Here is a 12377-nt window from a genome sequence, read left to right on the forward strand (position 1 = left end):
TAAAAGAACCTAAAAGCCTGCCCTCATCTGTAATGTGGTGAGAGTTGCTCCTCTGGCACTTCCTGTGTTTTTCATTTCTTGCTCGTTTCCTTGTTTTTGTTCTTTCCAGGCGCGATGGTCCAGCTGGGTGGAGTCGTGGCTTCTTCTCACCTGGGTTCCGTTTCCCGTCATTCCGCCGGCTACTTAAGCGCCGCCTCCCTTCTCCTCGGCGCCAGTTCTTCACTGCTATTTCCGTACTAAGCAACCAGCCACCTTTCTGTCCGTTCTAAGTGACCAGTGACTTACCTTGTTTTTTGCCTAGGCCTCCAGCCACGCCACCCGGTTGTTTCTCGCCCTGGACCTGAGTTGTGCTTCGCCCTCGTGGTTGTTTTTCGTTCCTCCTTCAAGTTACCTCGTAGTTCGCCCTTGTGGTTGTTTTTGGTTATATTTTGGACTCAGCTCAGTTTTCGCCTCAGTGGTAGTTTTTTGTTTTCTCTATTAAAGTGAGTAAATGTACCTGCTTCTGGATCTCCGTCTGTGATCGCACATAACATCATCAATATGACTACAGAGGGGAGCGCTACATGTTGTTGAAGTGTTTTCTATGTTCACATATGTTTGTCGGAAATATTTTAGACCAGAAAGTTCCAACAATTTTATCTTGGAACTCATTTGTACTAGTTATATCTGCAACTCATGCTGATATACAACTGAAAACAAAACCATGCTGCATCTCAAAGAGCTTCAGTAAACCCAAACCTCCCTCATTGATCAGACAACTTGACAAGAGTAGAGTTACAAAATCATAAACTCAAAAAGCAAGAACTAAACCCCTACAGACATTCAACATCTGGGGTTGGGTGGGTTAGTAATGCATCATAAGTTCAAAACATAAGCAGCAAAATCCAACCGATCAACCAATGAAATGTGAAGACTGGATCAACACCCAGATTTACCCTGACCCGAGGATCTGCAGTCTTGGGACTTCAGAGCTCACCCCACCACAAACTTTACATCACAACACATAAAACTATTAAGACTGACCTCAGAGTCTGCAGTCCACAACTCTCCAGAAAACCACGTAGCTGCTCCACATCCTGCAGGTGGTTCCCACTGAGGTCCATATGAGTAGATCTGATTTGTCATCAGAGCAACAGTGACTGAAGATACACATGTCTGTGGTCCTTTTCTGTCTGTCAGTCCTGACAGATGATTTAAAAACTGGACCTCAGCCTAATAATAACATTAACTGACCTAAGAACCTGCAGTATGCAGTGAGGACTGTCCAGTCCAGCACATAGCTGCTTCAGTCCTGAATCCTCCAGGTTGTTCTGGTTCATATCGAGCTCTGTCAGATGGGAGGGGTCGGACTTCAGAGCTGAGGCCACAACTTCCCAGTGAGTCTCTGAGAGGTCACAGTCAGAAAGTCTGTGATGACAGAAATATCAGAACATTATGAAAGGCACACTTTAAGTAGTAGCAGTGATCTCATTTGATCTGACTGTTTGACATGTAACAATAGTTCTGATCATTCTCATCGTCTCATTTTGACAGTGTATTTCACTTTATTCCTCTGTTGTAGGTTCTTCCAGCTGATATTGGTGAAAGATAAATTCTTCTCTTTCATTCAGAGACTTTAAAGAGTTATTCAGTTGTGTGACATCCTGATTGAACTGTTTGTGTAATGGTATGTGTCTGCATGTTTGCATACCATGATGTTGTGCTGCAGTTTTTGCAGTCTTTGTATCTATGTAGTTTGTGCAGCTCTTTGGCCACATGCAGCTGTTTTAACTACAAATAAAGACACATTTATTGTCCATTCATTTAACAGCTTCAAACAGAAACATACAAAACAATGTTTTCACAGTAGAAGAACATCTGAGACAAAAACACAGCTGATGTGATGTGTCAATGAACACAAGGAGCTCTGTTAGAGAGAAACACACAGTGTGAATGTGTCAAAGAACTAAACCAGTAATCTACACTGATTGGTCACATCTGGACTCACCTGAACTTTCTGCAGTTCCTCACAGCTGGAAGCAGTCTCAATCGTCCTTCTGTTGTTGTGTTGTACTTCATCAGGTCTAGCTCATCAAGAACCTCCTCTGACATCTGCAGCATGTAGGCCAGAGCTGAGCAGTGGATCTCAGAGAGTTTCTTCTCTGATCTGGTCTCTGACTGCAGGAACTCTTGGATCTCCTGATGCACTGAGAGGTCGTTCATCTCCATCAGACAGTGGAAGATGTTGATGCTTCTGTCAGGGGACACTGTATCAGTGCGTCTCTGTTTCAGGTTGTTGATGGCTCTCTGGATGGCCTCTGAACTGATCTCTGTCTGACCCAGCAGGTCTCCTAAGAGTCTCTGGTTTGACTGCAGGGAGAGACCATGAAGGAAGCGAACCATCCGGTCCAGGTGGCCAGTTTTACTGTTCAGAGATTTCTCCATGACTCTGCCCAGGATGTCATCCAGAGATGACCAACTTTTCTTTCCCAGGAAGTTCACCAGCTCTTCATCGTCCCCATCAATGAAACAGCGTATGAGGTGGAAAGCAGCCAGAAACTCCTGAACACTCAGATGGATGAAGCAGAACACCTTGTCCTGGTACAGGCCTCTCTCCTCTTTGAAGATCTGTGTGAACACTCCTGAGTACACTGAGGCTGCTCTGATATCGATGCCACACTCTGTCAGGTCTGACTCATAGAAGATCAGGTTTCCTTTCTGCAGCTGATCAAAAGCCAGTTTTCCCAGAGACTGGATCATCTCCCTGCTCTCTGGACTCCACTGTGGATCTGTTTCAGCTCCTCCATCATACTTGATCTTCTTCACTTTGGTCTGAACCACCAGGAAGTGGATGTACATCTCAGTCAGGGTCTTGGGCAGCTGTCCTCCCTCTCTGGTTTCTAACATGTCCTCCAGAACTGTAGCAGTGATCCAGCAGAAGACTGGGATGTGGCACATGATGTGGAGGCTTCGTGATGTCTTGATGTGGGAGATGATCCTGCTGGCCTGCTCCTCCTCTCTGAACCTCTTCCTGAAGTACTCCTCCTTCTGTGGGTCAGTGAACCCTCTGACCTCTGTCACCACGTCCACACAGTCAGGAGGGATCTGATTGGCTGCTGCAGGTCGTGTGGTGATCCAGAGGCGAGCAGAGGGAAGCAGCTTCCCCCTGATGAGGTTTGTCAGCAGCACATCCACTGAGGTGGACTCTGTGACATCAGTCAGGGTCTCATTGTTCTGGAAGTCCAGAGGAAGTCGACACTCATCCAGACCATCAAAGATGAAGACCACCTGGAGGCGCTGAAAGCTGCAGATTCCTGCTTCTTTGGTTTCAGTGAAGAAGTGATGAACAAGTTCCACCAAGCTGAACTTTCTCTCTCTCAGCACATTCAGCTCTCTGAAAGTGAATGGAAATGTGAACTGGATGTCCTGGTTGGCTTTGTCTTCAGCCCAGTCCAGAGTGAACTTCTGTGTTAGGACTGTTTTCCCGATGCCAGCCACTCCCTTTGTCATCACTGTTCTGATTGGTTCCTGTCTTCCAGGTGAGCCTTTAAAGATGCCTTCTGGTCTGATGCTTGTTTCTGGTCTGTGTGCTTTCCTGGATGCTGCTTCAATCTGTCTGACCTCATGTTCCTCATTGACCTCTGCAGTCCCCCCCTCTGTGATGTAGAGCTCTGTGTAGATCTGGTTCAGAAGGGTCGGCTCTCCTGCTTTAGCGATCCCCTCAAACACACACTGGAACTTCTTCCTCAGGTTAGACTTGAGTTTACGTCCACACTCTGCAGCACGAGTTCCTGAACAAACAATAAATGTCATTAATAAGTGAACGCTACAATAAATGTGTCAAATATTTTCTGTCTCCATGAAATCTGTTCATCAGTTGTAGACAAACAGTTTGTGTTTTCAGTCAGAAGAATTCACAGATGTCTGCATCATATTAACAGCAGAGTGTGTAAATGTAAACTTCATTTCCTCTTTCCATCATGTTAAAGCTCTTCAAATCCTCTTACTGCTCTGCAGACGCTCAGCCAGCTCCTCCTGCTTCATCCTCCTCAGGAAGTGCACTGTGATCTGCACTAATGACTCTCTGCTGCTCCTCTGCTCTTCATCCTCCTCATCCTCCCTCTGACTCTCTGAGCATTCTGGGTAATCTGGACTCAGGAGCTTCTGGATCTTCTTCAGCTCGTCCTTCACAAACCTGACAATGTTCTCCTCCAGCAGCTGGAACAGAACAACAGAGTATAAACTCTCAGACTTTGAGGAGCAGAATAACAGTTTAGTGTTTCATGATATTACAGCTTATGTTCATACATATTATATTATATACACATCGTATTACTTGAATCCACAACATTAGATATGAAGTGTTGTGTATGCACAGCTGCTGTAGTTATAAGTATTACTACCACAGTTCTGTCTCTGTGAATGCTTGCTCAGGGGTCAGGCTCTGGGTCTCTGTAAAGCACCAGGACTGTTGTGTTGTAGTTAGAAGCTGTTTGTACTCACCATAAATATGGCGTCCTGAGCAGGAGTCTGAACACTGGGTTGCTGCAGTCTGTGACAGAAACATCAGCATTTAACAACACAATCACTTCACTAAGTGTTTTGATGTGTTTTCACTTTAAACAGATACACAACAGTCAACAGACCGGTGACAAACAAGCATTGTTGTATTAAAACATGAAAACTATCCCAACTCCACACATCCAGCTCATGTTGAACCTGTTGCTGCTGCTTTAATGACTGAAGCACAGCTTTAAGAGTTCCATTCCACTTCCACTGTCATCATATGTTCACATTGATTTAGACCAGGGGGGTTCAATTAAAGTCCCTGAGGTCCAGCTGTTCACATTTCCTCCAAGTCAAAGGTCTGAGCTGATGTCTAGCTTGTGTCTTATTAGCTTCCCCTATGTCCACATGTTCATATGTTTCAGTAATATCTATTGTCAGTTTTCAATGCAGGAAATGTTCACCTGGGGCACAGCTAGCTCTGTTACCATGAATAAAAGTAGTCCCAGGCAAATACATTGAAGGCCTTTATTTCAGATGAAAGAAACTGAAACCTCAGACTGGAATAAATACAAAGTGCAACAGTCAATGGACTGGTGAAGAAAATTAATTAATACACAAAATGTGTGTATTAAAAATGAAAACTATCCTGACTCCACACTGTTCAGCTGCATCCAGCAGGTTTGTAATTTGATCTTCTTCACATATTCTGCTTTAATGGCTGCCAGCACAGCTGTAAGAGTTCAGTTAAATCTTCCACTCACCATGTTTCTCTTTCTTTAACATTAAGCGATGTTCAGCAGGATGGGTTTGTAATGAATCGCAGTCAGACAATGATGCAGTGTGATGATATAGAGTCTATATCATGTGTTATGACTAAGTCATATTTTGTGTGTGTGAGTGTTCTCCCTCCCCGCCAACAGGGGGGAGCATACTATTGGTTCTACAGCTGGATGACATGGAGCTCGAGGATTGGAGGACACAGATGGGCTCTGAATTTAAAAACCCTCCACATCAGCCACCCGATGCTCTTGCCCTCCTCTCCACATCTCGAGAAGACTGCACTCGATTTTTGCTTGTATATTGGACATTAGACTGTGAATATTAATTTATGTAATTTAGACTCCTCGTTTGATTTTGGCTTTACCAAGAGTAATTGAATTTAAGTTATTATTACATACCAGGCACATTTGAGTAGGGGTGAGAAGCCGTTTTTGTTTATTCGTTTTCTCCTGTTTTTTGTTAGGAAGTCAGGGAAGTCACCTGTATTTTTGTTTGAATCTCTTTTCTTTTGTTCAGGAAAGACAGGAGCTGAGAACCTTAGTTGTTTTGTTTGTTATTTTGGCATTGCTCACCCTGAAGGTTTCTGTTGTCTTGGTTCGTTTATAAATACATTTATATAAATTCCATTCGTCGTTGATATTTTTTCATATCTACCTTGGGAGTCGGAACAGGAGGGAAGAGTCACTTTATGCTACAATTAGGTTTCCCCTAGGCCGGTTGTAACATAAATTGGGGGCTCGTCGATTCTTTTGAAAGCGTGTTGGTAAGTAAAACGTTTGTTATCGGTAAGTTAAATTTGGCTCGTTCGTGTTTTGATTCGTGTCAGTAAGTAATTGGCAATTCGTCGTTTTTTTGGAATATTGTATTTTTCATATTACTCTGCATAATACTGGTTGACAGTTTTGCTCTGAATATGGAGTTTGATCTAGAGTATTTTGTGAAGAATCCTACAGTCCAGCAGTTGGACAAGTGTAGGAAGGTGGCTTTATTAATGATTGCTGCGCGTTTTCAGGTCAGAGTGCCTCAAAACGTTAAAAAGGAGGAACTGAAAGAGCTTTTGCAGGAAAAGCTAGTGGAGGAAGGTCTGTGTGTGTCTGTGCCCTCTGTAGAGGAGGCGGCGAAAGCTGACGTGAGCTCCCGTGACACGGTGCGGCCCAGCCCAACCGCTCCCTCTGGTCCGTCTGTTACGCCTGCTATGACGGCAGAGGAGATGCAGCTAACTCTCAGAATAAAAGAAATTGATTTGAGAAATCGCGAGTTAGAGGTGGAGGCCATGCACCTGAAGGTGAGGGCCTTAGAGCTAGAGCGTCTCCCCTCTGCGACTCCACACCCATCTGCCTCACGACAGGTTCCTCATTCTCCTCGTGACACATTTGATGTGAGCAAGCACATTGCTTTAGTGCCACCATTCAGAGAGTCTGAGGTGGATTGCTATTTTAGTGCCTTTGAAAGAATCGCAACCACTCTGAATTGGCCGGTTGTAACACATGACACTGCAGACCTTTGTTATTTCCTTTACTTAAAGCCTTCAGAAACCACCATGAGATGATAACATGACAACATAAATACATACTGATACTTTCTATTATACATCTACAAACACAGACCTGCTTATGGGTCTTTTACAGAGCCAAGCAGACCCACATGATCATTGAAGAACTCTGCTAAGTTACAGAAACAGGACTTAAAGTGGTATCAACATTTTTGAAATGTTCACTTTTCATGGACACAGAGCTGGATCAGTGTCCATGATGGCCACTACAAGAGACTGAAAGACTGTTATCACACAATTTATTTGATCACAATTTGACCAAATTCAACCAAAAACACCGAAGAACAGAAGCCACCTTAAAGTTCTGCACAGGCTGTGTTCAAGTCAGAATAATCAGCAGTGTGAGGTACGTGCAAAAATCCAAACCAGGACCCTGGGAATCTGAGGAGGAGGAGACTAGCTCCTAGCTACATATAGGCTGACAGCTACAGTCGTTTTGGGAAGTTGGTCAAACTTTCTATATTTCTGCATAAATATGACCCGAAACACGATCAATGCTGAATTCTGCAGGCCGACAAAACATAGCTGAGCTAGACAACAGAAAAATGCATAAACCGCTAGCGATTAGCACAATGCTAATTTGCGTTGAAAACCCATAAGGTCGCTAGCGCTATTAGCGTCACACTTTTAACCCGTTTTCTTAAACTTAAATAACTTAAAGTGCCTCCTATGAGCGCATGACGTAAGGTAAGGGCTTATGAAACATAATACTTACAGACAGATATTCTCAGACGACTAAAAAACATGTAGCAGGATGAAAAAACACAGCAGAAACTTTCCACTTGGCTCTGGAACCATTATGCTACTACGGAAGCCTCGTAGGACAATCTCAACTCAAACATAGGATTTTGGCTGACTATAGGGGGCAGCACAATCATATTTACATACAGTGTATGAATCTATCATTTATTTAAATGGTTTATTACTGAAATGTCTTTCCATACTTTGTTTCAGTGGGCTGCCTTTCTAGTACAGTGAGGCAGATGTTTAAGTCATGTTTATGCAGACATATAGAAGATTTTAAATGATTCATACACTTTGAAGCAGCACTGTAAATATGCATTACTCTGTGCTACAGATGCTCCAAACCATCAACCACCTGCAGAGCAAACAGACACATACAACCCCAAGAGTCCAGCAGAGCTCATCACAGCATGGAGACACTTCCAGAGTGATTCTTACCTTTGATCATCAGATGGCTGATCAGCTTTGAAATTAAAGGGCTCATCCATCGACCGATCACTTTTCATGGACACACAGCTGGGTCCAGGTCCAGCAGAGTATGCTCTCACATCCTGGATCCTGAGAGAATCACAAACACTGACTCTGAGCTTCTTCTGGAAAAATGATGCTGAACATCATGTTACACTTTAAATGTTTAATAATGATGGAAACAAACTGCAGCTGTGACATTAACTCTGACCTTTGACCCTCAGATGGATCAACAGCTTTGAAATCAATGGGCGGACCCTTGGACTGATCACTCTTCATGGACACACAGCTGGCAGGTCCAGGTCCAGGTCCAGGTCCAGGTCCAGGTCCAGGTCCAGGTCCAGGTCCAGCAGAGTGTGCAGTGTGCTGCTGCTTTGTTCTTGAACACACAGATGTGTGAATAATGTGAGTGTGAGCTCTGACATGGAGAAGAGTCATGGACAGTCAGAGACGGTCCTCTTACCTCTGAGCTTTGGTCCGGCTCTCATGGTCCCCACACAGAGGGCTTTTAGAGGGAGGGACTCCCTCCTCTCTGTCCTCACACTGACTCATAGCAGAGCTCACACCTTCACACAAACACAGCAACATGACACAGAAACACACAGTCAGCATGTTGTTATTGATCCTTCATGTAGATGCTAACAGGCTAATCATGCTGTTAGCTTAGCATCAGAGCCTCAGACCAGGTTTGGTTCTCAGGCTTTTATTTTGGTGAGTCTGTAAACACACCAACATCTCTGATGCTGTTATTATTGATGTCACATGCTGTAAGTGGAACAGTGCACACACACATTCAGTGTTTGCTTCAGAATTCTGTCACTTCTCTCCATGTGTGAACATGTGAATAAATGAACATGTGTTCATGTGTGTTTCTGTCACAGTGTGAACAGACTGAGTGAAGCACTGAGACCTTCCTCTGTAACAGTCTGTGGACTGTTTTCTATAGAAAGGACAAACACATGAGCAGCTACTGTCTGAGCTCTGAGGACTGACACACTTCTCCTCATGGCAAATATTAGATTCACATATTTATGAACCCTTGAAGAGAAAATGTTTCTTCTGATGAGTTTCAATCATCGATATGAATTCATGAAAAATAAAACATGACAAATTGATGCATTTATAAATGTTTTAGTTTTAGTAACAAGAATCATCTGAACTCAATTCAACCAGATGCACCTGAACGCACCATGAACTTTAAACCAACCAAACTTACGTAACGTGGCGCGCGGCTGTTGCGCAGCACAGGCGCGTCAAACCGGAAACAGACTGATCTGATAAAGTCAGAATAAAGCGACCTTTTCTCCGCTTGAAGCTTTGAACGAGTCGATCTGAGTTTCAGAGCAAATGAAGCTGCTGAACTTTACAGAGAGAACGATCAACAGAGACGCTTGTTGTTGGTTCCGCGTTTCAGGGACTTACTACAATAAAGATCCATCAGTTACAGGCAGCAAAGATCAATGAGCTGATCACACTGATGATTGATCAGATATCGACAGACTCACCTGCTGAATCAGTCCTGACTTCCAGAAGTTTCCACCTTCGTGTGTGGAGCTGCTGGTTCTGCTGCAGTCTGTCTGACAGGAGCTCAAAAACGAAAGTAAGTCCACAGAAGCCACGCCTTTAAACCAGGACACGTCTCCAGCAGGGGGCGCCCTCACACTGGAAACATGAAGCTGATTTTTACAGCAGCCTCCCTGTTGTTGCTCTGTCTGTGTCTGTTTACATGATAACAGCTGTGACACAAACAGAACAGTGATGGACTTTATTCAACCTGCTCAGCGAGAGAAGCAGCGAGCAGCTCTGATAGAAGTCTGTCTGCACCATCATCAGGGTCTGATGCTGCTGCAACAGCCGGACTCTGGGACAAAGTGACGTCAGCAGATGTCGGGTTGTCCTCTGAGTCTCTGAAGCAACATGCGGCTCAGCTGGAAAACAGCTTCTGATGGAGCTCTGATAGTCTGACTTCATCTCTGAGAGGAAGAAGAGGGAGAAGCCGCTGCGCAGCGCGCGGACTCTCTCCAGCAGCAAAGTGCAGAGATCATCAGAGCTCCACATGAGCTGAACATGAAGAGACACAGTCCGCTAGCAGCTCCTTCACTGTCGGCCTGCAGCGCTGCTCCCACACTCATCTGGACTCTTTCATCCACACACAGAAAACACGAGCGGAACATTCAGCCTGCAGAGGAGCTGCCTTGGATTGAGTCTCCGCGGTTCTCATGGTGTGTTCAAGGACCGCCTCCCGCTCTCAGCTGATCATAACTACACTCTGACTGTGCTTGTGTTGCAGCTACGAACTGAACATGGCAGAAAAGTCAGAGAGCAACAAACTGCTGTCTTACATTCATCCTTCAGCTCTGTGTTCTAAGAGTCTGAGAATATGTGGTTTCCTTTATTTACAGTGGTGCATGTCATGTGACTTTACTTATGCAACATGTATGATAATGTTCTGTCTCCTCTCATTTCCAGACGTGCAGCCAAAAACATGTGCAGTGATGATATGTGACGGTATCATCATGGTCTCAGAGAGAAGAGCTGAGTGTCTGTTCTGATCTGTGGATGCTTGTGTCTCTTCTCCCCTGTAGTTTCCTGCTGGTTGCTCCGTCACACGCCCTCTGCTGGTGAGCCGCGTCATTACACACAACCGCTCATGTAATGAGGTGAATTTATAACTTTTGACTTTATGTGGAGGAGGGATTGATTTTGGAATGAGGATGCTGCAACCTGCGATGGCACCACTAGATGTCAGCTTTTAACAGCATTGGTGGTTCAGTGGTAGAATTCTCGCCTGCCACGCGGGAGGCCCGGGTTCGATTCCCGGCCAATGCAATGACCCTTTTAACTGAGGAACATGTGAGGGGACATATATTCACCTTCACATCTATGCTGTTGTTCAGCATGTAGTTTTTATATGTGTTAACAGACCTATCTGACTTCTGTTAACATCACTGTGACATACACACAGAGGCTCTACACTTCACAGACGAGCTTCAGTGGTACAGTGCACATCACATTTGAAACAAGAGCACTTACCATCACTGGTAGTGAAGGTGTCACATGAAGAATTACTGTGATGTTTTACCTTTAGAGCCTTTTTATAGAACACACTCATTTGATTTAAATTAAGAATGTTTGTTGGTGCAGTAGCCAGCATGAGCACTGTAGATGTCTTTATTTAAAGAAGAAAAAGAGAAAAGACCGTGTTTCACCTCTTTCTGAGCCTCGTTAGTGCAGTAGGCAGCGAGTCAGTCTCATAATCTGAAGATTGTGATTTCAACTCTCACAAGGGGCACTTGTTTTAGAGCCAGAATACAGATTACAAAGAGCACACTGTATATTTACATGTCATCCAGGTCATGTTCATAGAGACCACTGAAGCAAGGCTGAAGCTGGGCATTGTTGGGAGCCAGTGTGCAGGGCAATAGTTGCTAGACAGCAAGCCTTATCTAGACATGGAGGACAGTCTCCTCATGGAGGACAGTGATATGCAAAGTGCTCAATGACACAATATTATAACAAATACTTATGAGACATTATATAAGAAAGACCAGTGCATCATGACTTCAGCTCCATTCAAAGCTTTAGGAGGCTTCATGGCCTCCATCACTCCATAAGACTGTTCCATCTGTTCTGCATCTCTGACATGTGCTGGGACGTGGTCGCTTGGATGTTTCACTGCAGCTCATCTAGTAATAATGTGTAACACATATATGAACATCAAGCTGATCATGTCATGCTAAACTGAGTCCTTGGAAGAGAAAACTGACATGTAACAAATAACAATTTCACTTTGTAGATTAAAGCAACATGTGTTTACACCAGAATTGGTCCTGTCAGCTGATATGAACAGGACTTCCTCCTCCACCCCCTCCACTGTCTGCACACACAGGAAGTTCACCCTTAATCAATGCTCTCTGTTTCAGTTAACCTGTCCCCACAGAATTAGTCTCTGACACAACATGTAGAGCCTGGATAGCTCAGTCGGTAGAGCATCAGACTTTTAATCTGAGGGTCCAGGGTTCAAGTCCCTGTTCAGGTGGAAAGCTTTGTTCTCCAGTGACACAGTTCTACGATGGCCATGTAGCAGCTCAACTTCACAAGAAGGAGACAGAGTTGGACGTACCATCTATGTAGATGTTTTTTAGCAAGCACATAACAAACATCAATAAATGTACCCACATGCTGGGAACCACAGGCAGCATGTGGTCCTGACAGCACACAACAGAAAAACCACCATACGTACAAAATGGCCGCTTTAAATAGCTGCTGCCACACCTGGAGTCCTCTCCCATCCCCAGATAGGTGATCTCCTTCTCCCTCCATTACACTTACCCCACCATACACC

The 12377-nt window shown here is 44.4% G+C and overlaps 2 non-coding genes across 2 annotated transcripts; both read left to right on the plus strand.

The window, feature by feature from the left end:
* Positions 1-10790: 10790 nt before the first annotated feature.
* Positions 10791-10861, plus strand: trnag-gcc (transfer RNA glycine (anticodon GCC)). The gene has a single exon. It is a non-coding gene; the product is annotated as a tRNA-Gly (tRNA).
* A 1137-nt stretch (positions 10862-11998) lies between these two features.
* Positions 11999-12071, plus strand: trnak-uuu (transfer RNA lysine (anticodon UUU)). Its single transcript has one exon. It is a non-coding gene; the product is annotated as a tRNA-Lys (tRNA).
* Positions 12072-12377: the final 306 nt, after the last annotated feature.

Source organism: Parambassis ranga, unplaced genomic scaffold, assembly GCF_900634625.1.
Source record: "Parambassis ranga unplaced genomic scaffold, fParRan2.1 scaffold_37_arrow_ctg1, whole genome shotgun sequence".
Lineage (NCBI taxonomy): Eukaryota > Metazoa > Chordata > Actinopteri > Ambassidae > Parambassis > Parambassis ranga.